The sequence below is a fragment of the Frieseomelitta varia genome, unplaced genomic scaffold (genome assembly GCF_011392965.1).
Source record: "Frieseomelitta varia isolate USP_RPSP 00005682 unplaced genomic scaffold, Fvar_1.2 scaffold_707, whole genome shotgun sequence".
Taxonomy (NCBI): Eukaryota; Metazoa; Arthropoda; class Insecta; order Hymenoptera; family Apidae; genus Frieseomelitta; species Frieseomelitta varia.
In genome coordinates this window covers 211092-236730 of record NW_025110487.1, presented here as the reverse complement: position 1 = coordinate 236730, position 25639 = coordinate 211092, and the positions used below count along the sequence as shown (strand labels likewise).

Here is a 25639-nt window from a genome sequence, read left to right as displayed (position 1 = left end):
GTTGCGTCGTGACGAGGGATTGATCGACAAATAGCATCGGAGGAACCAACCAGAGATTTCTTTGATACAAGGCGCGCCAAAAATCACAAGTGGCGCTTGCTAGGTGCTCGAACCTAGGTTCGAAAATCCTAAGGTCGCGTTCGACGCGGAAATTGCTCGTAGGGGACGGTAAGGCGTGCGTGCGTATCAGTAATCCGTTGGTTCGCGCGCGCGATGCGATTCCAACATCTCTGGATGTTGCGCGCCAGCAGCGCACAAGTCGAGGATCGTTCCGCGGCTTGAACACGACCTCCATTAGCCTTCTCGATCAGCGTGCTAATTGGTTGACTCGAGCGAACGAGCGATACGCCACGCGGCGACCTTCCGACCTCTTCGAATCACCTCTCTCTCTTTCTCTTTCTCTCGCACGCCAATAATAACGCACGCAACGTTACACACGCGTCGTGGCTGTAATTTTCCCCCCGAAGCGGGCGTTCGAACCATCTCCTCGCCGGATGAAACGAGTATCTTATTTTATTGCTGTTGCCGATTTCTTCGTGGAAGGAAGAGGAGAAGGCTCGTAGAACATACGGTGGTAGTCGATCGACGTTTGGGATCGACGAACGAACGAACGATCGAACGATTCGCAGAAGATCCTGGAGATGGTGGCTGGTGACGGGCAGCCATCGTCGCGATACGCGTGTACACAGAGTCTGAGGGATGAATGGCAATGGATTACCAGCGCACAATTAACACGACGCGGGTATCCGTTTGATTTTACACGATCCCGAAGCCGCAGGTAACCAAGCTGGTCGGTTGCCTCGCCTCTTCATCACGATAATCCACCTCCTACATTCTCTCTGTCCCTCCCGCCTCTCTCTCTCTCTCTCTCTCTCTCTCTCTCTGTCTGTTCTTCTCTGTTCGTCCCAGCGAGCGTGTTTCTCTCTTTAGCCTGGCAGCGACGCGTTTGGAAGGGAAACGGGGCGCGCATTTAATTTGCAAATGCAGATTGCTTTCCATTTTAATATAAATTGTTCGAAACAAAGGCAGTAATTATGGCGGTGCTCTCTCGTCGCTTTGAGAACGCTGGTGTTCGTTACCCTGGCGCCCGGTGCTCGCTCACCCTTTGCCTTTTTCCCTCTCTCTCTCTCTCTCTCTCTCTCTCTCTCTCTCTCTCTCTCTGCCGTTCTACTCTCTCCTCGACCGGGCTCTGTCGAAGCTCGTTGCCTTTCAAGATAAAGAGAACGAAAGAGAACGAAAGTTTGATTCTCGTTCAGAGGCGAAACAAAGAGGAAAAATAAATCGCGGACGATGTGAAGTATGTAGGAGAGAAAGAGAGAGAGAGAGAGAGAGAGAATTTTTTAATTCGCGAAAAGCACGAATAATTTAGAGAGATTGGGCGACGACGAACGCCAATCTCGTCGAGTAAATTTTGGCAAAGTGCGTTTGGCAACCCCCGATGAAATTTGTATCGATAACGATAATTACAGCGTGTGACGTAGGGTATTAATAATCTGCGACGATGTAACGCGGAGGATTAATATCCAAACGTTGCCGCGAACGTTCTTCGCGCACGTTCGGACGATAATTAAATATAAATGAACTGACGACCGCTGGTTCATACAACGAGAGCGAAACTTTTCCGCAATTCTTCGGTCGGTTCGGTTATCAATAATTACCATCGATTTCGCGGAACGGCGAATTAATTCCGAAAGAAGGGAAAATTCACGATGTTGTCCGAGAAACTTTCAGCGCAACGCGGCTTTATTTACACGTTTGCAGTTTTTTCCATTTTCTAATTTTGACTCTGACTCGTCTGGAGATCTGACTTGCTTCGCGAGAATTCTCCTGCTCAAGGACAAAGTCGATCGAGTTTGATTAGAAAGAGAAAAGAAGCAAAGGGAGAGAGAGAGAGAGAGAGAGAGAGAGAGAGAGAGAAATAAAAGGGAGAAATAAAAAAAAAAGAGAAAAATAAAAAAATAAAAGGATAAAACGGTAATTGATCGGAGCGCGGCAATGAAACGGTTTCATCAAAGTAGCTTTTATCGCGGCGCTTTGTCACGGACGTCGTTCCCCATTGGCGCGGAACGGACCAAAACGAGCGTAACGCCCGGAGCATCTAGCGTCGTTCGCTTTGTTCGGTGGTGTGCGCCCGTGTAGCGGGAGATTCGAATGCCCGGCAGCGCGCGGAACGCTGGCCTATTGCTTTTCTCTTTGTTTGCCAAGCGACGGGACGAAACGAGACGAGACGAGACGAGACGAGACGAGACGAGACGAGACGAAACGGGACGGGACGGGACGCGAGCGTCCGCCACCTCTCTTCGCTCTTCTCCGTTTCCGACAATAACGTCGTTTAGCCTCATTTGTCCGGAAGAGCAGAGAGGCGCCGATCGCCCGTAATTCACGCCGTTGATTCTTACGCTACGCGCTTTTCTTCCCTTTCGTTCGTCACGTTTACGCTTACACGGCTAGGGCCGAATGAACTTTCCTCCCTTCTTCTCGTTCCGTCTCGCGCCGTTTCAGATATTTTTCTTTCACGCCCCGAAAGATTCCATCGCCGCTGCGATTTCGTTGAAGGCCCCGTGAAGCAATTCCGATCCGAATCTCCCTCGACCTCCCTCCGAAGGCATCGCGAAAGGCACTTTGACGCAACAACGCCTCGAGATAATGCAGGACAGGATTGCCGGTGGAAATCTGGTGGAAGTCACGGAGAATCGCGGAGAATTATGTTAATTTTGCAGCGGTGTTTCGCGGCAGTGATATTCGAGGCAGCAGCAGTCTGTGGCGATGCACACAGAGGAAGCAAATTAGAAGGGGGTAGTCAGAGAGAGAGAGAGTGAGAGAGATAGGCGAAGAGATCCGTGGAAGCATTCGCTACGAATATCTGCCTGGTCCATTCAAGGGTGCATAACACAGAGAGCGGCCGAGTGAATTTGCCGGTTTCGCCGCAACAACGGACGATGCCCGGCTTGTAAACGATGCATGACAACCCGCCTGTTCGCCTGCATCCACCACTCAAGAGTATTTCGTCCTTCCTGTTCGCCTAGCCTCCTCCTCCTCCTCCTCCTCCCCCTACCCATCGCCGTCCCGGCCTTCACTTCTCTTCTCCATCCATCTCTTCGTATTCGATCACACGTACAACATCCGCTGCACGTAACACATCCACGCGCGTACCAGTGGACGAGCAGCGCGCTATCGCACGGCCGGATAGAAGGAACGAGCGTCGCGGAAGAGAGACAGAGAGAGAGAGAGAGAGAGAGATAGAGAGGAGAGGAGAGGAGAGAAGAGGAGAGGCAGCCGAATTCCTAGCATACCGCGGGGCCAACTGGTTAGCAAGCGATTTACGATATTGTAAACCGATGCGACGGCGGCGGCCGTGCCCACCGCCCGAACCTCAATCTAATAGTGGCGACTTCGACCTCCAATGCCAAAGGCACGTCGTCCCGACGGTAACATTGTTCGCCTCGCTTTTACTTCCGCGCGCGAGCTACACGCCCCTACGCTCCGCTGGACCTCGCCGTCGTCGTCTCCCTCTAACGCGTTCATCGCGTTAATACGCGGCCAAGCCGCGTATCTCTCTTTGTCCCTTTCTGCGAAAACTCGCTGTTCCTTCCTTCCTTCCTTCTTCTTTCCCAAATCCAATCGCTCACGTTCATTTTTCGACCAAATTTGAAACCCTGATCGTGCGTAAGAAAAACTGAGAATGGAGAACAGGCAACGGCACCGACCAAAGGGAGTAGAAACAGAGAGTGAAAAAGAGAGAAAGAGAGAGGGGGAAGGAGCGTTACAAACGGTAATCTAGTTGCAAACAGAGCTCGGGGTTGGAGCTGGAGCAACCATGCGGAATAATGATATGTAATCGCGAAACAGCCGCGGGCTCGGCGTGGCACACGCGAGCGGACGCGTGCGTACACGCGTGTACGTTGCACGCTACCGCCGGCTAGGCGAAACACCGTGTACACCCAGAAGCCACTGTACAACAAGGCAGAAACGCTCGCGACCTTCCCTCTCCTCTCCTCTCACGCTCCGTTCTATTCTTTCTCTCTCTCTCTCTCTCTCTCTCTCTCTCTCTCTCTCTCTCTCTCTGCCGCACCCTCGTTTCGTTTCCACCCCTAACTTTCGCGTTGTTGCTCGCAGCGTTTCGACGATATACGCCGCGTTCCGTGCCGCGTTTCCACCGAGTGTACCGATACCACCGCTAATTACAGTTTAATAATGATCCGGTCGCGCGTTGGTCTGCCAACGCAGCGTTGCCCGACGACGAATCAAAATTGCACGCCGAACTCGCGAGCTCGATGATCTCCACAGGCACACAGGATACAACAGGATCCGTCGAGTTTACGCGAGATTTGTTCGTGAAACTGTTCCAAAGAGTCGAGAATACTGAAAAAATTCGACAAAGGAATGAAGCTGTCGAGATCGCGTCGAACGAAGGAGACGAAAGGGGTGAACGCGAGGAGGGAAGGAAATTGACGCGCGCAATTAGCGAGCGCAACAAGCCGCACGAGCGTTACACAGTGTAAAATTCCATCCGACGATCCGGCGCCAACCCAAAAACGGATTTTCGTCGAAATAACTGTTAACGTTGCGAACTGCATCCCCGGCATGCACGCACGCCGCCGATCAGGAAATTTTCAACTGCAACCGTTGCCTCTCCCTCGAGTTCCAACCATCCCACTCTTCATCCCCTCTCTCTCTCTCTTTCTCTTCCTCTCTCTGTGTTCTTGATTCGCGTTTTTCAATTTTTCATCGACTTTTCCCATTTTCTTCTTTTCGTCGTTTTCTTGTTCGTAATCTATCGACGTACGTTCGACGCGAGGTAGTCACTTTAACGCAAATAAATATAACATCACGCACTCGTCTCATTCGTTGTCCATCAGCCACCGCGCGAGAATCGTATCCGATATTATCAGGTACTTGTTGTTCGTAATTTCGTTTCAATGTTTCTCTCTCTCTCTCTCTCTGTTTGTTGTTCCGGTCATTCGTTACGCCGAGAGAACGCGGTGTGGAGGGACTCGTTTCCATCGTACCGCGTTGTTCCCTCCGTTCTCTTCCTCCCCATAAAACGTGGCCACCCTCTCTCGGCGTGCACGCTCCACCGTACAATACGTGCACACCTGCGCGTACACCGCCGCTCTCGCGTGCAGTTACATTTTTGCGGTTGACGCACCAATTCTGTTCATCGGCCGCGTAAATATGCACGTGATTACTTTTAATTCCCTTTATTTGTCGGGAGAGGGCTGGCGTGCGTCGTTCGTCCGTTTCCACCTCCGTACGTAGACCGTACACACACCCTGTGTTTCGCACATCTTTGGCCAGTTATTCGCTCCTTCTCTTTGAAATTCTTTCGAAAACGAAAAAAGCTCAAAGTTAAGAGACAGTGTGTGTGTGTGTGAGAGAGAGAGAGAGAGATCTCAGAGAGGGGATGTTCGCGAATGAGGCGTAGCGAACGACAATGATGAACCTTTGATCGCTGAGAACAGTCAAGAGAGCACAGAGAGCGGGCGCAACCTCGTAAATTAGCCGCGTCGCATCGAGCCTCGATAATTAAGGCGAAGCGCCGTTAAAGACGGCGGGGGCCAGCAGGCTGTTTCGGAACTTTGGCCAACGGCCAACGAAAGAGAGACGCGTGTGCCAGGAACACGTGCGTCAAGTTGCCTCACCCGTGAATCACGCGCTCGAAGCGGATCCGCGCCGTTGAATTTCTGGAGCGGGCACCACCGCTACACGCACGACGTCCGCCCTGCGACGACCAAATCGTTTGGTTTGCCCTCGAGGCGAACTCTCCGCCCCACCGATCGCCAAACTCCGGGAATAATTTGCTCGTTATCGAGAAATCGTTCGTTCGTTCGCTACTACGGTGTAGTGTACGGACGGTGGTGTTCTTGTCCGAGAGAGCGGCCCTTTGCAATTAGCTTCCCACGATTCCACTTCCAAAGTCGAGTATTCCAAGATTTAACAGGCACGTGAACGACCCGAGAACGTTCTTCCAAGAACGATCCGTCTCCTCTCTCTTTTCGGTGAACTGACAAAACACGGACCGAGGTATGTTTGCCATTGAATCTTCGCCAAATCGACTCGTTTCGTTTCGTTTCGTTCCGTTGGATATTGTGTCGTATCGAGCTGCAATTATCTATTCAATATCGTCGCGCGACCGCCGGGAGACTCCAGCCGGGAAATTTAGCACGTATCGGGTATCGCGCTGGGTCTACTTCCCAAAGGAGGGTAGGAGGGCGCGCGCGACGATAAACGATCGAATCAGATTCGAAAGCACGGAATCGCTTGAATTACTGCCGCTGATAAACGCGCGATCTGTCACGCCTCTATCTCGCCCAACCGATGTACGGCGACGCGTTGCAACGCCAGCCACGGAAGTTGATCGAGGGATTTTTAACCTTTTGCGCTAGCAACTGGTTCACGGGCCGTAACCAGTGACCAAAAAAGTATACGATAATTTGTCGCTTTCTTTTTGAATTCATCGTTGTATCGCTGGACAAAAGTACCAAGAAGTGATAAATTTATTATTTGTTTCGCTTGGATTGTGTTTCAATATACTTAAAACTGAGAAATTATTGCGCGTGGCGCAAGAGGTTAAACAACAGCAAGCCGCCCCATGTTTGCCTCTCGCGTGAACGACTTGAATTTCTAACTGATCGCCAGAGAGAAAATTCTCTTTTTTGATTATTTTCTTAAAAAAAAAAAAAAAAAAAGGAAAGAAAGAAAAAGCACGGATGGTCGAAAATCATTCTCGAAGGAGGTCGTGTATAATTCAAGAAAAAGGGAGAGACAGACACGTCGCCCGAGGCGTCTGACCAGACGCGTCCTCCGCTACTTGAGCGTGTCGCTCAAGGAAGAACTGTTGCTCGTTCAAAGGTTAACGTGCCGCGTGTCCCACCGGGGGTGGAAGAAACAGCGAAAAACAGACGAGTAACTCAAAGAAACTGGCAAAGAGCCCTTCGCGCGAAAAGCTTGAATTCTAGATCAAAAGGAGACGCGTGAGGAACCTCGATTCCTCGGACATCTTCTCAGAGACACAGAGTTGCCGTTCGCGCAACTTTTACGTCGTACACGCCGACGTAACGAAACAAACAACTGTAATACTGTTTTCTTCCTTTTTTTCTTTCTTTCTTTCTTTCTAAATGACCAGTTTGACCAGCGGGAGTTTGAGATTGAATTTGAAGGGAAATAACTCGGTGCTACCGCGTTTCATTTTTTTGCCGTTTGACGAGGTTCGAGAGCTCCGAGGAAAATCCAAGGTATCGCGGTTTATCTTATCCACGGTGAAATTTAGATCTAACCTGACCTAAGTGGAAAAGGAGGACGAGGAGGTTGGGTTTCCTTGCATTTTCGCGAGAGAGAGAGAGAGAGAGAGAGAGAGAGAGAGAGAGAGAGAGAGAGAGAGAGAGCTGTCCCCGCGTAGGAGGTCCGCAAGGTGAGCAGATTGTCGGTTGGCTATCGGAAATATTTTCCAGCTTCGAGAATTTATCGGGCGTCTGCTCGGAAATATTTGAAAATTCCTTCGACGCGATCATAGAACAGAGCCGTTCGGAGAAAGAGGTGATGGAAAGAGCAGGAAGAGGAAGAGGAGGAGGAGATAGGGGTGGAGAAGCTTTTCTCGATCCAGCAGATATTTTTCACACCTTAATTAGCAGCGCGATGGGATCGGATTTCCCAAGCTGTAACGAGCTGAAAAACGTCTCGAGCGATCCCCGGATGGATTCCCGGACTCGTCGTGCATCTTTACGTGATCTTTCCGTGCAATTTCAGACCGATGGAAAAATCGTTGGAGCTTTTTCTTCTGTTTTTTTTTTTTTTCTTCTTGAGGCCTTTTTCTTGAGGTGGCCTTAAACGTTCGATAAGAACGCAGGTTGAACCGCGTCTTCTTAGACTCGGAATAGACCGCGCGTGGATGTGCTTTCGCTTTAGAGATAAAACTCTACTCTACGTGCAGTCTCCAAAGCGTTCGTTGCTTCAACGCACGCTTTCCATCCTCACTTGGTGAAACAAACGTTTTGTACGTTTATCCAACTGTCGCACTTTCATACTTGAAAGATCGTTCGTGGGAATTTTCTGTATCCCTCTACGCGGAGCTACGACGCACGACGTCGTCAGCCGAAAATACGAATACCAGTATGAACGAAAAGAAGAGGGAGAGACAGAGACAGAGACAGAGAGACAGAGAGACAGAGAGACAGAGAGACAGAGAGAGAGAGAGAGAGAGAGAGAGAGAGAGAGAGAGAGAGAGAGAGAGAGAGAGAGAGAGGATGGATAAAACGGNAGAGAGAGAGAGAGAGAGAGAGAGAGAGAGAGAGAGAGAGAGAGAGAGAGAGAGAGAGAGAGAGAGAGAGAGAGAGAGAGGATGGATAAAACGGGCGACGCGGCGAGTGGGAATGAAGAGAAACGAGAGAGGGACTCGATTGCCGCGAGAGGGCATACCACTCTCTCGGTAATATAAGGTGGCGGAATAGATTACGACCCTTCACCCTCGATAGTACTTCTCTCCTCAGTTGGGGACGCTCGCCACCCTTATTGCGAAAGACCACGAGTTTATTGCGAACGACTGTGCGCCTCGGCACCGCCGTGCCGATTTATGGCGATATATAAGCGCATACCACCGACAAATTTCCCCATAATCGCGTGGTCCACGCGCTCCGACCCTCCGCCTTTCCTTTCGTCACACTTCTTCTCCTCTTCTTCCCTTCCCGCGTTTCCTTTTTTCTCGAGCCTTTTCCGCCGCGCTTTGTTCGCCCATCGGATGAAACTGATCTTTCTCGGAGGATGAAGCGTCGGAATTTTCTTCGATTCTTCGCAACTCGAGAACAAGTTCGCGATCTTTGGAGAAAGAAAGGAAAAGGAGAAAAAGAAACGCAACAAATTGCAAATATTAGAGCGCGAGACGAGAGGAGCAGCAGTGGGAAGAGGAAGAGGAGGAGGAGAAGGAGGAGGAGGAGTGAAAGAGAAACGCGCTGCGACGCGTTGTGTGGAAAGAGCGGAAAGAATTGCCTCTGTTTAAATATGAATGCTGTTTCGACGCGGCAAATCGATAAATCCACAATGAGCACTGCCGTGTGACGACCCTGAAGCATCCCCTTAGAATCACACTTGTTGCTCGGCACCCTTGATCCGTAAAGTCACCCCTTCTGGCCCGCCCTTTTTACCCAACAGAAAACTCTAGTATTAAAAGAATTTGCCGGAACAATCTCCCATCACGTTCATGTTCACGTTCACGTTCACGGTCTCGTTCACGTTTACATTCTCGTTCTCGTCCGGGTTTCAACGACGAAGAGAAATCGTCGCGTCGTAAAACGGAAAAATGCAAACTCTTACACATCGAAAAGAATACAAAGCTTCAGCTTCGTTGAGAATTGCGAGACTGAACTGAGAACTAAACACTTGGCGCAATAAAAGATAAATATGGAAAATAATCGTCCCAGTTTCATAATAAATTCCACGTCCCTCTACGATGTTTCGAGTAAGGCTCGATCGAGGAGTCAAGCTTCGAGCATAGGGGTGGTTTCGTCCCACGCCGAACAGCGAATTCCATTAAGCAAAACACGATTCGCTCGTTGTCGTTGTATTTCATTCCAATTCGAATCTTACGGATCTGCAACGTGTATACGTGGTTGTTCCCCCTCGTCCCCTCCTACCCTCGTGCAATGGCCGAAGACAGATGCGTAGGGGGTGGTTTCTGGAATGGAAAATACGCTCTTGCTCCCCTCTCGACTATTGACTCTTATCGCGGCTCCCTCGGTCGAATTGTTTTTCAAAAGAGAAACACCCGGCGATCGCTGCCATCTTTGCTCGGCCCGTTATTAATTAAAATAATTTCGCGGTGACTCGAACCGTTTTTCACTCTCTTGCGAAAGTATTCGAACGCTCTTTCAGCGAAATATTAAAAAAAGAAAAAGAAAAACGATCGAGGGAAATAAGGATGTAAGCGAAATAGCGCGCAACATAGTGAAAATATTCCAAACGTTTCGCGTATTCGAGAGTGTTCCGTGTTTCCTATTTCACCACCGTTCTACATTTCCCGCATAGTTTGCGTGAATTTCAATAATTAAAAGGGCAAATTTAACAATTACATATCGTAACGTTACCATTTCCAACCGCGGACGTGTTTTACGTCGAGGACGTAGAAAAAGAAGCGTGAGAGGATCTATCGTACACGCGCACGACGAGGACAAACGAAATAAAAGGGGGGGGGGGGGCATTGATTAAGAAGAAGGTGGGCAAACGTTCCTCTTCATCGATTCATCTCCGAAACCCTTTTTCTTTCACCCTCGACTTGGCGCCGCTCTTCTCCTCGATTTCCACTATTGGCAAAGCGATAACTCGGTACGTCGACCATAAATCAAACTGCCAGAGTGTGTTTCACCTAGCCTTCCTCCCGCAGGAGAGGAAGGAAGAGCAGCTTTCCCTCCGGCAGCTCCTTCATCCTGTGGCAAATGATCCGCGACCATTCGTTCCATCCTTCTTTTAGTCTCTCGCCCATCCCTACGTGTTTTCCTTTTTATTTCCCCCCCTCTCTCTCTCTCTCTCTCTTATTTTTATTTACGGTCTCTTTACGGCGACGGTCTCTCTTCTCGTCATGAAAAATAAATCCACGTTTCCCGGGTTCTGACACTTTGCTAAATTACTCGACCCCCTTTCGTATCCGATCGGCGTAAAATATCGACAGGCTGAGAAAACGTCGCGGAAATCTATACACACACACACACACATACACGTGCACACGTATGCCAGCCGTCTTCAACATTTTACAAAACGCTCGATTGTTCGAGATTTGAATTCGGTTTTTCTCTCTTTTTTTTTTTTTTTTTTTTTGTTTCCTTTTCCTTTTTCAATTTGTTTTTATTTTTATACTTGCGCGCAGAGACGGTTGTTATTTGCGTAGAAAAGTTCCAAAATTGAGCGATCCGAGCTTAACTGAATCAAGAGTCGAAGAAGGTTGGTTCGGCAATTACAAATGGCAAGTGAACTCCATTCACACGAGGCTTTTCTCTCTCTCTCTGGCGCCGAAACGATCCATCAACTTTTCACGCAGTTTCTCCCGCAACGCCGGTTTTCCGCTGTAATATTTACGAGCGGTAATTTTCTGGCAATTACCGCGAGTGTCACACGCGGCGGACTCGTTTTAAAACGAGCGACCGAGCGTTTCATTCGTCGCCCCCTTTATGTCTTGCCACCACCGTGGCGCGCGGTAACGTTACAAAAATTGCTATTATCGCGAACAGAGAAGGAAAAGAACAGAGGACACATCACCGGCAATCACGGCGGACAATTAAATTAGACCTCGAACAAGCAGCCAGCCGCGCGTTCAGCGTCTCTGATCAACGTCGGCTGATTCGACTTTAATTGTCGACCGACGTCGGCTCTCGCCGAGATCGAGGAACTCGCCACTTGCGTTCGTTGAAACAAAGTGAAATTATCCCGTTAGAAAGCCAAGAGTAGACAAATCAGCCAAGGGTTATATTTAAATGTAAGTTATTCCTTGTATACTTGGCTACCGAGTCGATCAACGACGAAAAATCGTGCAATTGGCACCTTTAAATTTTCAATCGCGGCGCCAACCGACTCGATACGCTTTCCTCAACGAACTGTATCGTTTCTCACCCCCCTCCACCCCAAGTTGATATCCGTTTGTCTTCTGACGCGCGTGTCGTGAACTTTGCACCGAATGAATTATCTTTTCTGCGTGCAATTTCACATGCAGGTGCATCCCACCGTGATCTCAAAAGAGTAAAAGAGATACACGTTCTGTGATTTTCGATGAGAGATCACACGTACCCTCCACCTCAGCTGCACGTGTTTCGTTCGCTCGAGATTCGTCGACACGAAACGAGATAAATAGAAATGCTCGCGAGTCGGTATACGGGAGGAGCGAAGAGGGACTTTGATAAAATCGCGAGATTTCCGTTTGTACTGTTAGACGGAATTACGTATTGGTTTATATCGTAACGGTAAAATCCTAGCGGATTGACGAAGCAGGAATCCCGTGAAAGGTGTGTTTCTTCTCCCTTCTCGCTGCGATACTAATTGCCAACACGTTCTCGCAGAGATTGCCCGTGAAATGCACGCGCGCGTCATATTTCAATGACACACTGTGCTTTTTTCGCACTGACGATGATTTTTATTTCCACGAAAATCGTGGAAAATGGCTAGAAAAAAAAAAACGGCGAAACGAATGCGTCTGGAAAAGACACTGGCCCGAGCGTGAACTTGAGCACCACTGAAGACCACCTCGGAAACCGAGAGAGAGAGAGAGAGAGAGAGAGAGAGAAGCAAAGAAGAACAGAGGAGAAGGAGGGAGAGTTTAGGTTAGGATGCGCCAGGCCAGGAAATGCACTTGACGCAGCGTCGTCTCAAAGGATGAGTCATCGGAGATACGGAAAACCGGTTCGCCACGGCTACGAGCCTTTTCCCCTGGCAGCCAGCGGATCCCACTTCTCTCCTCCGCCTCTCGCGCTCATGCTCTCACTCACTCTCTCTCTCTCTCTCTTTTATTCTCTCTTATTCTCTTCGCTCGTTCTGGCGAGTTCTGCCACTCTTTCTTTTCTTCCTTTCCCTTCCCTTCCCTTCGCCATCCTTTCTTTTCCCTCTCTTCTCTCCTTTTCCCTTCTCGTCCCATCCCTTCTCATCCCGTGGCCATCTCTTCCCTTTTCTTCCGAGCAGTCAGCACTTCCCTGGCCTGCCTCCGACGGCTACTTCTACTTGGCCAGCTTGCGCCGCTGCCTCCACTGCTGCTGCTGCTGCCTCGGTATAGCTCGATAGTGGGATTAAAGGTGGATCTCGGCATCGTCAATCGTCACTTTGTCACACCGCGTACCACTCGTATCCGTTTGCACACCGGGTGGCCGCGAATAAATCCAACGACAGGCAGCAAACCGTGTAAATTTTGTGCATTTCTCTTTCTTCTCCTTTCCCTCAAATCAATTTCTTTTTTTTTTTTTTTTCCACGAATGTAATTGCACAGTGGAAAAACTCGTACGAATCAACAATCAATTCCCAACAATCTATTCTCTCTCAAGCGAGAAGGCATTCGACGAGTGCTGCCTCATTAGTCGAAACTCGGTTCGGAGAAAGAAAAAAAGATTTACATCCGTATTTAATCGCGAATTTTCAACACGCGACACGACAATATCAGTTCGAGATAACAAAGTAAATAGAAAGAAGAAGCAAAGCGCTTTCGATGAAAGATCGAAGGTTCGACATTTTCTTTTCTTCGATATTTGATTCACTCCCGAGTCTTTACAACTCGTTCAACCATTGACCATTAACCTTCCAACTTATTTCTTGATTCCCAGCTTCCCGCGAACGAACATACACATAAGCTATTTCCACTGCCGACGCGTCTGTCTTTATGTTAATTATGCAGAGAATACGACCGTTTTATCGTCGCGAGTGACGTAACTCGCCACTGTGTCAGCCAAAAAGACGCATCAAGTTGAATCTTATCGCCGTCGTTACTTTTCTGCTCAACGTTATCTTTCGGCTAAGTTTCTTTCCTTTTCTTTTCTATTTTTTATTTTTTTTCCATCGATCGCGACGCCTGAAACTTTACGATACGATTTCTCTCGACTGGCATCCTCTAATTTCGAAGTTATTTTTAAGTATATTTTTAAGAAATTACATCGAGTTATTTCGCAACAATTGTCTTTCCGCAGTTTCGTGGAAAGTATCTCGTTATTAAAACTCTCTTGTTATTTTTAAACGCGTTCGCATCGCGTTGTTATCGAATTTCGAACGAAATGTGTAATTTACAATTTTACCAATTATCAGCTAATACGTAATTCAGGCAACGCGCGCGTGCAGCAAGTGAAACGTAATCCTTTAATTCTATTGAACACCGTATACACCGTATCGCGTGAAATTCATATCATCCATTAGCTATAAGATCGTATAATCCGATTACCGTATCACTTTAATTATATTAACCTTCGATAAGGATTTTCTTGTCCAGCAATTTTCTGTCATTTTCAATCTCGCTGCGACAATTTGACGACACACACACACAGACACACACACACACACACACACAGTGTGATTTGTCCCTAATTTTTCTTTATTTTTTTTCTTTAATCTCTCCATCATTCGACGTAACCTCAAGTCCAATGCAAGTTCTACCTAAATACGCGAGCGTAGAACCTCTCGCTCTTGAGATAAAAATTTATCAAAATCTCGCGAGATAACAAAAGTGATTTCACATTACGCTCAATGACGGCCGAATTTGACTCGGCTCTGATTTTGCAAATTGGAGCCAAACACGAGGCAAGTAATTGCCCGATCCGGATTTTCGAACCAACCGAGTTAGATCAGGTTTTTAAGTTTAGCCACTCTGGTTTTCTGCCCATTTTTCAGCGATTTTCCAACGTTGACGTCTGGACACGGTTCCTAAACAGCCGTATAATTTATTCGGTTTCGAATTTCCTACGTGGAGACACTGCTCGATGGAGCAACGCAGAGTTTCCACTCAAGGCCTTTTCCAACGAGATCGTGCCGTCCTCTGGTTTAATGACATTTGAAAGGGCCAAAGGAAAAAGGTCAAGATGCATCGATGCAGCGGCGGAGCTGCATCGGGATTTGTGCCGACTTCGCAAGATGAGCACGGAATCTCTCTCTCTCTCTCTCTCCTTTTGTCGATTTTGCACGCAGCACTAGCTGTCCGTCTCTCCTCAGGGACTGCTGCGGCTGGGTCTTTCCTCTCTCAGTCCTGGGTAAACCGGTGCAAAAGGTAGCAAAGCAAGAAGTGAAACCGCGCTCGGCGAACGGCGATTTGTCGGCGAACAATAGAAGGTCAGCGCGTTTCGGAACACGGCCGTGCAACGGGAGGCATCGCGCTTCGTTTATGCAACCAGATGCAACCAGATGCAACGTATATACACCGGGCTGAGGTGATTTTCCTTGAAGCAATTCACGTTCCGGCTACCGTCCATCGCCGATTTATCGATCAACGCGCGGTGATATCTAAACACACGTACACTCCCGCTCAAAAGTCTCGGAACACTTTTATCTTTAATATCTGGTACTTATCCTTGGGTTGTCGTCTATACATTTTATAATACCATGTATCAATATATTAACAGAGTTTTATATTTGTTTGAGTTTTATATTTAACTTAATTCTTGTTGCACGTATGTATTGCAGTATAATAACACAATGTATTAATAAATTAGTAAGAGCCTTTGCCGTACAAAGTTTTACATTTATTGTATTTAAGCGAAATACCACAATTTTATATATTGTATATTGCACATTTGATAATTGCGTAATATACAATACTTCCTTTTCGTGGGATTATTCGCAGACTTTGGGAAATTTCAACTGTGAAATTTCCACTCGGCGCGAAAATCCGCGCAGCCTTATTTCAACAGAATGTTAAAACAAGTTGTTCGTGTCGTTGACCGATTATCCGAACATCGCGTCCGAAGTTATTTCAAAAATCCGTCAATCTAGATTCGTAGCTTCTACCAGGCAGGATGATATCTCGGAATCTTTTTTCGGATTCTCTCTATCGGACGAAACGAATCGATTAATTCGCAATCGTCGATTAACAACGGAACATTAATGGAATACGCGTGTAAATTGTCTCTCTGAACGAGCAATCTGTCGGTGATTCTCACTGATACGCTGATATACGCACACGTACGTGTACACAAAGTAACGTAAATAACGTTCTCTCAATTTTTCAACAGCCCTGCTCAAGAGATCGCGGTGGTCCCGAATTTTTCTCGAAATTTACAAACGCCAGAATTTTACAAAACGGAGGACACCTCGTTTGTAGGATATGGTTTGAACGTTTCATCAATCTGCGAGTTTGCGCAGCGTCTTGTTGCTCGAATGAATCACTCTCGGGGCGATTGAATCGAGCAACGTTGTCCCGTTTTGCAGCCTTTCTCGTTCTTTTCCCTTCCCTCCTTCTTTCGGCGGCGAATGCGCGCGATAAAACAGGACGAATCTCCGGACAATCGGAGAAAGATTAAGGAACCAGTCGATATTTGAGGACGCTTAAGCACCGAAAATAAGCGAGGAAATCACTTTCCTCTTTTGCCACCTTTTGTTCCTTGCGCTGGAATGACGTGCCATGCACGTCGAGAATTTTCTCGTCTCAAAATTGTAACATTTTCTTCAAGTATATGTAAGTAAAGCAAAATAGGCAAAACAAACAATAAATTTATCACTACTCGATAATTTTTATCCAGTTGATATCATACGAGTTCAAAAAGAAAGCGACGAATTATTGTACACGGTTCGGTCACTCGTTATGGTCCGCAATCAGTTGCCAACGCAAGTTGATCTCGTTTCTCCCGTGCGCGATTCGCGCGAAATTCAAAATGAAGGAAAATGTTGAGAGTCGCATCTCAGGCGTATCGAGAAATCATCACACGTAATTAATTATGTTAGAAATATCAGTCGATAATTTCCGCCTGTAGAGATGGTGTAAAATTACGGACGATGAGCGAGAGAGAAAGAAAGAGAAAGAAAGCAAAGTCTATAAATTATATCGAGTAAAAATCTAGTAAAAAAATTAGATTATTGCGCGTGCCGTTCGTTTATAGTTATAAGTCATCATTTGTTTAATTTTCTTTTGTACTGTTTCATGTGAAATATCAACCAGTGTCGTCTTAAACTGACTCCAAATCATAAATTAAAAGGTAAAAACTCAACAAATTGAGTCCCTGATAACGCAGCGATATACGAGTACGCGGATGATCTAACAGATTGACAAAATCGGTGAAATCGATTGAATCGCGAAAGTGGGGGCAAGCAACCGCGCGTCGCGGGTGAGCTATTTAGAATCCGAGGCGTTCTAAATTCGAATATTATCCGACTATTATTCGACGACGTTCGATCGACAATGCAATCCGATAGATGCGTTTTAATACAATAGATTATTATATAGCGAGCATGCAGTAACTACGCGCAAAATTCGTGCTAGATCGATGACCCAAATGTCAGAGGTGCCCTGGACTCGCACGAAACGAATCGCGAGAATCGAACTCCCACTCGAGAGAGCGAGCGAGCCGCTTCCCTCCGTGGGCTACAGGGTGAGAGGGTCGAAATTATCATGGTGAATCGCGACTGTGAACTGCGAAAAATTTTGTCAATTTTATCGGCGAGAGACAAAGAGAGAGGCGTGAGAAAAGGTGAAGAACACTCCTAAAACACGCGTTGATCCCATCGAAAGATCGAAAAGGGATCATCTTTCGTCGAGAGCATCGAAAACGAGTGCTCGGAGTCGTGGGATCCACGTGGCCGTTTCCTCGAACCAGCCTCGAGCAAACATCACCAAAGATATCGCCCTAACCTTCTCAACCTGTTCTCACAATCTTCCCGATCCCTAATGGACGAGTTGGTGGCTCTGTTGTGTCTCCAGGTTGTGCGCCTGTTAGGCCCTTAGGTAAGATTCGACTCTGGCCCCTGCTGCTCTATCTCAGGTAGACGACGACCCGGCAGTTACTACAATACAGAGAGTCCTTCCCTCGACGCAGCAACGTGCTTCCTTTTCGAATAATTTGTCGCGATCCAAGCATCGCAGAGTCGAAAGAAAGATTTTCGCGGGAAAGACCGATCAGATTGGATTAAATTAAATTAGATTCCGAAACGAGTCGTAAAACAACGGCGAGGCTGCGGTTTCGCGAGGCTGCTCGAAAACGGAACGAAGCGCGCTGCACTTTGCTGCAGGTTTACAAATAGGTGGATCAATTCCAGGTTTATCGTGTGCGGCAACGGCGATTGGTCGACTCTCATGGTCGTGTGTGTCGGCGTCGTACACGTAAAACGCGCGCGGATTGCACACACGCGTAACCCTCTTCCCCTCCCCCTTCCCGCCCCGCGTGTACACGCGTCGTATATAAACGTACATCATATACATAATGCACATGGATTCTATATTCCGGCTGTGTACCGCCATAATAATTCAGTCTCGAACGTCGCTCTCTCCGCAGTGACCGCAACCTGCAGAGCCGACGAAACACGAGCAAATCAACTGTCGCGGCTATTTTCTGCCTAGTTACGTAAATTAATACTAGAAACGATATTGAAATTATCGTTTCATGCGTGAGATATGCCGCTCCGATCGTCGATTCGACGTCTCGATGCCTCGATGCGGGGTCGATGGACCGGGAAAAAGTACGAGTACCAGTTAGAAATTTGATTATCCCGATCGTGCGTGCGGTTCGATCCCTGACTTTTCTTCTTTCTTTTCTTTTTTCTTCTGTTTTTCTGTTCTTTCACGGCTAAGAAACTTTGTACACGCCTCGAAGATGAAGTACACGCGTGGCGATGTTTGTCGTTCGCCGAGCTATTTCGAACATTGTCAACCGAAATCTTTCCGTCTCTTAAAACCAAACGGTCGAAAACGGCTACCACCTACGACCCTGTCAGTTTGATAAATGCCGCTCTGTCCTTGCTTATTATAGAACCGAAAGTTGGAAATAAGAAACGAAGCAAAGGGGCAGAAAGGCTAGCGCACTCTCGAGAACCGAGTCAATTTTACGAGCCGATTCGTTCGCAAAGAAAGAAGAAAAAAATATACGATAACGACAATTGAACGATCAATCGAACAAAACGTTATGCGCCAGTTTGAACGATTTTCAGACACAATACGAGGCGTGATGTAGTTATGAGGCCTCGTTATGTCAGTGTTAAACACAACGAGTCGCATTTGTCAGCAGATAACGCTACTTTTCCGAGCGATATGTCCGAACGGGATTAGCGAATCCATCCACGAACGCGTCGTTAATCTTCTCAAGGTATTAAAAACGATAGATTTGCGACGTGCAATTGAACGTCGTGACGAGTACACTTCTCGCTACCATGCTACCGACCACTGCCGGTTGCATTTGCACTCTGACGCGTAAGAACCTGGCAAATATAACATGATACCGCCAACAGTGCGTAACTGTACCAGCGACGATGAAAAATTGTCGATAACTTCGACAGTGTGATGTTATTTTTCAAAGCGTGAAATATCTTCTTTGGCAGTCGAGAGAGAGAGAGAGAGAGAGAGTTTAACTATTTTCTTTCAAGGATGATCACGATGAAAGTTGTCAAGATTCGAACGAACGTGTGAAAAGCATTGAAAAATTTCTTTTCACGACCACTGCGACCACAGTTCTCGAAGATTGAGATTTTCAATCGAGTTTTACAACGAGTTTTCATACCTTGTACAATTCTTTTTTTTCACCACGTTATTGGATCGGACGACGAAATGTCGGAGTTTCTTGAACATTTTAAGCCTGATACTCAACGTTCGATAAAATGGCGAAACAAGATTGTGGAACAACAAGCTTCGGAGTTGTAATTGTCTCGGAAAGGAGAGACTTTCAACGTGGCACGGAGACGAGAGGAAAGAAAAAGATGGTTTGCTCGGTGAGACGGTGGTATCGCGGAAAACCGAAACTCGATGGTAGTCGGCGTGCAATCGCGATTACAAATTCGCCCCGAGGATGAGAGCAATCTGAGGGAGAGGAGCCTGGACGGTTCAAAGCGACGCATCGCCATCCGCTTCGCCAGCCGTATCGCGCACGATGGAAAACTCTGATGGCAAACACCGGCAAGGCGCAAAGTGCGCCGACAAAGGCGTCTTATCGTGGCTGCTAATTTATATTTCAAAAGGTTACTGGTGCCATCGAAAGAGCGTAGAAACCACGTCGACTAGAAGAAACTGCTGTTCCCGGCGAATTCCTACGCGCCGAAAGATTTATCAATTGCACCGCGTCTCTCTCTTTCTCTCTCTTTCCCTTTGACCCCGACAACGCGATTTTCGAAAGCTACAGAAAGCGACTCGTCGCAAAGGAATTCGTTATAATTTCCTAATTGAATCGATCGGCAAAAACGTAGGCGATGAAGGAGGTGGCCAGGACGCGGCGCGTCGGTCAAAGGCAAAGGGGATAGGTCGGAGAGACAGGCGGATTTCGTTAGCGGAGTTTCACGGAATCCGCGATGATGAGTCATGGATGGAAACCGGTCTTGGGATGACGAACGTTCGTCACCGGAGCGCGCGGCGATCCCCACGTTAATTGCTTCGATCCTCGCAGCCCGATCGATTGACTTTCGGAACCGTTAGCACGTTGCCAAACATTTCACACGTCGTTCGCCAGATATTTCGTTTATTTCGTTTTTGCCATTTCCATTTCGTTGTCGGTACGCTCCGTGGCCAGCCGATTTTCCACTCGTGAAGTGTGTCTTGCGCTTTTTAATAATAGTGCAAAAATTATAGTTATCGAGAAAAGTGTCCAGAGTTTAAGACGCGTTCTTTTTTGATAATAACCGTTCGAAAAGTCGAGGTCGCGCAGTCTGGTCGACTGTGTGTAAAAATTGTAATTAGACGTAACGAGTCTCAATCGAAGCGGAGAATTCTTCAGGTTACTCGCAGCAACGCGTGCATGCGTTCCTATTGTCTGTCTTGATCGACGCGCAAATTTTTTCCAAGCACCAGACTCAACGTTCACCGCACGACGCGAACACTCGAAATTAGCTCCGTTGGAACTTGGACGGGCGTCGATCAATTCTCGCAAAGATGACGACACGAATAGCGCACGAACGACTACTGGGCGAGAAAGGTTCGAGAGATCGCCTCTCGGAATATTTCTTCCACGGCGTTGTTCAATTTCTCATTGAGGATATCACGCGTCATCAACGAGCTTAAAAATATTATCTCTTCGATCTTGCACAGGATTTCCGTGCAACGTCTTGCGCAATTCCCGCGAATCGTCGTAAATCATGCCGCGGCGGGATTCAGCGTGGGCGGCTGTGAAACGCGCTGCGAGACGGCCACGTTTCGGCCTGCAATTCACCCGATAATCGCGGGAGAGCATTCGAAAACAATTGTTCGAGCAACAGATTTCCGATTTCAGAGATTTTAACGAACGTTCAAAGCGTGCGAGAGTGTGGTCGTTTGGTTAGCTCTCGCGTCGCGCAGCTAAAAAGCTCTCTGCAGCTAAAATTGAAAAAACGCGAGAACACGCAATTTGTGTAGGAGAGTAACGACGAGTTCGGCTCTCGTCGCTCGACGAGAGGAAAAGATAGTAGTAGTACAAAAGGAAACGGACTCACTCATTGTGCACACGTAATCTGGCATTTCGCGTGCGGAACGCGCGAACAGCCGCCTCTTAAAACTGTGTGTTTCGTGTGTGGCCGAAAAATCTGCTTCTCGAAATAGACTTACCTGAAACAACAAAGAGAAAGGGAAACTGGTTAGTAAGCCCGATTCGAAATTAATTCCGGAACACACTCTACGGGCAAACGTAGTTGATTAATTTCTAACATGGGACTAATTGTCCCATTTTTTTGAAACGCCCTCTTTCTCGTGCGCTTGTGTGTGTATGTGTGTGTGTGTTTGCTCGTGCTGCCTCGCGCCGTTGTTCGTCGTAAATTTCATTGTTCGAGCGACGCGCGACGCGACTGAGGAGAAGCCGTCGCGAAGTAATTCGAAGGCAAATAGTCGAAGGCAAAAGGAATCGCTAATTAAATTGGCTCTTCCATTCTGCTCGAACGAGTCGCAGCCGCTTCTCGAGAGGAGGAAGGAAGACGAGGCAAAAGACAGGGCGGAGAAAGAGACGTGATTATTTTCGATTCTCGGGAAATCAAGCTCTCTCTCTCTCTCTATCTCTCTCTGCACGTTGGCGTGCAGCCAGGCGTAGGCGATTGTAAGAAATAACGAAAAGGCGTGTACGTTTCGCTTTCTTTCATTGACTCTCCTGCCACTCTACGAGAGAGTGCTCATTCTCGCGCAACATTTCAGAACGGATAGCTTTTCCGTCCTATACCGATGCAAATTTCTCCCCTACTCCCGTTCTGAGACGCGACTCGAACACATCTACGATAGGTTTCGGTTGGTTCGTGTCAGTCGTGTCAGATGGATTATCCGATCGCTACGGTTGCGCAATTATTTGTGAAACTTTTACAAAGACAGTTCCAACGAACAATGCATATTTCTCACGTGCGACCGTCGTTTCAAAGCTATCCCGCCGAAAAAAATCGACGATTGATCGTCGTCCTAGTTGCGAGCGAGTTGGCGAAGGAACGTATCAGTCGCGCAGACAGTTTTATCCCAGGGGAACGGTAATGGCGCGCAGGAGAAACGAAACGGGAAATGAGAAATTAAAAAGAAAAGGAAAAGAAAAGAAGAAAAGAAAAGAAAAGAAAGAAGCGTTAGACCGTGCCGTGAATCGTATCGGAGTTTACCATCGATCCGCGGATACTGATCGTGTTATCTAATAATGGAAAAAGCGAGTACCTGCGATGGAGTAACGACGAGAGGACAATTAGACGAGACTGCAGTTAACGCGACAACGAGCTCGTTCGGAATTAAATGACACGCTAATTTCCCAATTTCCCAAAGAGACGGACATTGAAAATAATTATTCTATATCCTGCTTTGGAACGCGTGGAGATCCAGTAAAGGGGCGACAAATATCGCAGCTTTCACTGACTGACTCCATAGTGATCAATAAAAATATAGTTATTGGGTAATGTATAAATAAAATAGTTAATGAGTAATATATAGTAAAAGTAGTTGATATAGCTAATAAACACGAGAGTGCGCAAAATTATAACGAAATTGAGAGGCCCAGGAGGCTATTGCGCAATGGTCCTGTCTGCAAAATCTCGGACTTGGTGGAAAAAACCAAAGACTCGTCGATATATCGAATTATATACTGGCGACACGGCCAGTCGAATCTGTGCGACAGTTGTTTCTCTAAAACTGACTGATTCTCTTAGGCAGCACGGTACGAGAGCGATTGGACCGATTGACTCTATTAGACTGACTCTCTTGACTGCTCTGCACGACTGGGCCAAGTCTCCTTTGCGACTGTAGTCATAGAAAAAAAAAAAAAAAAATGCCACTTTTCTGTGTCGCTTTCATCACGCTATTAGCGTGTTTTCTACACCAGAAAGGAGGAGCAAGTTGCTGTTGATCCGGTGACGTTAGGAATTTCGACACAGACTGGTTCCTCTTTCCGAAAGCAAACTGAAACAAGCAAACTGAAAACGCGCGAAGAAGAAGTCTCCGAATTATTCTTCGACCCCAAATTTTATCTCCGAGTTCAACTCTGACGACGACTTTAGGTCGTGAGCGAGCGTGCAAATTTTCCATCGGCGATCGGCGAGCCACGCGTTTGGTACGTGGTCTACGTGTCCCTAGAACGTGTCTGCGTCAATCGTCAATCGGGGATGAAGCGTGGCAATGCAGATTGGCAACGCAGATTGCGCAAGCACGACAAACAGTGTGGCAAAAATACAGACGGCCGCTATATCGATCGATGCGTAATCGATGAATCTAATAATGGCCCGGGCGCGATTATTCAAGAATCGGCGTGCAGGGGCGGGGATCGCGAGATCGAACCGCCTGCAATCCGCTCGGAGAAGATATTTCGCCGGTAGCTGCTGCGAGTTAGGTCGGTTGCCGAACTGTACACACGCTCGACGCGCGGCGCCTCGCGATGGTAGGCGGTGGTAGGCTACGAGAGCGAGGCGTGGGTCTGCTCTATCTGCGATTTAAATATTTAACTCTGCTTAAACGTCAGCGAGCCGCTGCTGGCCGTTATTCGCGCGAGCAATAATTCCAATTCGCGGGTAAACTCGCTTGGGAAAATCGAGCGATCGCGTGCAACCATCCTCTCTCCTCCCACCCTCATGGGCTGGCTTTCCATCCGCTCGTGGCTGCTGCTACTACTGCTGATGATGGTGGTGGTGGTGCGCGTTTGCGAAAATTTCATTCGAACCTCGGTACTATTTTGCCCGAGTATTTCGAACGTTTGTTCCGAATAAAGTAATAAAGGGGAAAAGAAGAAAAAGAGCGGGAAATGCTGATTATTTGCATTTATACGAGTAGCGGTAATGGTTACATCGGCGCGTTCTCTGTTTCAACGAAACAGCGAAATTCGCGGAAGCTTTTTTTTCGAAATAACTGAATGGAAAAACGCGTGTTTGAAAATTAAAATTTTTCCTTTTTTTTTTTTTGCAACGTTCCGTTCCCGGAACGGTTGCCGAGATTCAGCTCGGTGGTAATTCTACGTTGAAAAGAAAACGCAGAGGTTATCTAACGTTCCAACGGAAGAAGGCTAGCGATCGTCAGCGGTGTAATATAATTCATCTGCCGACAATTAAACTTAGAGATTAAATGGATTGTTCCCCTTGAGGGATGAATTATACCTCGCCGTTGAAACGCCCGTTGAAAGGGATATTTTTACGTAAAATCTAGTTAGAATTCGAAAGGGATATTTTTCAATGTCTTCGTCCGCGATAAAAACGTCGAAATATTTATTTTTCGTTCGATTCGACACGCGCGGCGCGTGCTTCGAATCTTAAACTCGAAGCCTTCTGCCGAAGCCATAATTGTCGATGCGTTATTCATTCGTTCGATTCGAAGCGTTGATATTAACAAGCAAACGCACAGTGGATTAAGTACGCGTCAAATATGCAACGCCTTTCAACTTTGGCAAACACCGTACCAAATCCTGAATGTTGCAAATCGTCAAACAAACGTCGCTGCATGTTTCTTTTCCACTTTTCAATGTTCGTTGCCGCGTCGCAAGAAAATCACGTTCCCACAACTTTGAATGAAAATTGAAAAGACTTTTTCCACGACAGTCGACAGACTTTATCCGAATCTCGAACAGAGTGAAACAACAAGATGGATATATATATATATATATATATATATATATATATATATATAGAGAGAGAGAGAGAGAGAGAGAGAGATGCATTTACAATGTAGGCGCTGCTATTAAAATTTGTAAAATTGCCAATAGCTTACGTGACAGCCCGAGCTTCTTCGCATCGACAACCGCCTTGAAACGTTCTGTCCTTTAAAGCTATTTTAAATAAACAATTCTATATCCGTCTAGCTCGTTTCCCGCTAAATATTACATCTTCTCTTCCGGAGAAGGTGTTACGTATTACGCGTGTCGAACATTCGAGCTCGAAAAACGAAGCTGGCTGATACCAACGAAAGAAAAAATACTAAAAAATACTAAAAGTCATTGGAAGAAGCTTGGAAATTGAAAGTTGTTCGCGTCGAGCCTCGGTTCGTTCCTGTCGTTCGGGCTTTCGTGTCTTGGCTGGTTCGTTAGCCATCGGAGGACGGATTAAAGGCGAGGAGAAGACCGACCGGAAACGAGATAACCGAAATTGCACGCGCGCCAAGAAGTCACCAAGGGGGGGAGGAGGTGTCTGGGACGAGTGACTTTGCGTAGAAAGGAAAATGTGCTCGGATCACCACGCATCCGGGCTCGATCTACTTGCCAAAGTCCCCACCATTGTGGAGATTGGTTCATTCATGCCTCGCGCCGCAACACTTTATCGAGTCACTGTCGACCGACGCCAATGCCGACACTAAGAATACGAAAATGGAACACTAGAATATGAAAATTTAGCGTCTCCGATCCTAGGGAAAAAAAATCTTCTTTCGCTCGAGAGACCCAAAGGTTTAACCAACAACTCGAGTTGAAGAGATGCTTAGAATAGCAGATACACATAACGCTTGGCGTGTAATTACCTCGTTTAACGCAATACCCGTAATAATTACTAGTTCCAAGATATCCCTCTCGAAAGAGGAGTATCGTTTATACGAAGTAAATAATTAATCGCTCGACAAACGATGGATCTCGCGTTTGACTCGCGTTTCCTTTTCGCGTGGTTTGCGTGGATC

The 25639-nt window shown here is 47.2% G+C and overlaps 1 long non-coding RNA gene across 1 annotated transcript in view; it reads right to left on the bottom strand.

Moving 5' to 3' along the window:
• Positions 1-25639, bottom strand: part of LOC122535357 — a 60444-nt gene that overhangs the window by 4573 nt on the left and 30232 nt on the right. Inside the window, exon 2 of the long non-coding RNA XR_006308147.1 lies at positions 21037-21148. This is a non-coding gene — a long non-coding RNA (uncharacterized LOC122535357). The remainder of the gene's footprint in view (positions 1-21036; positions 21149-25639) is intronic.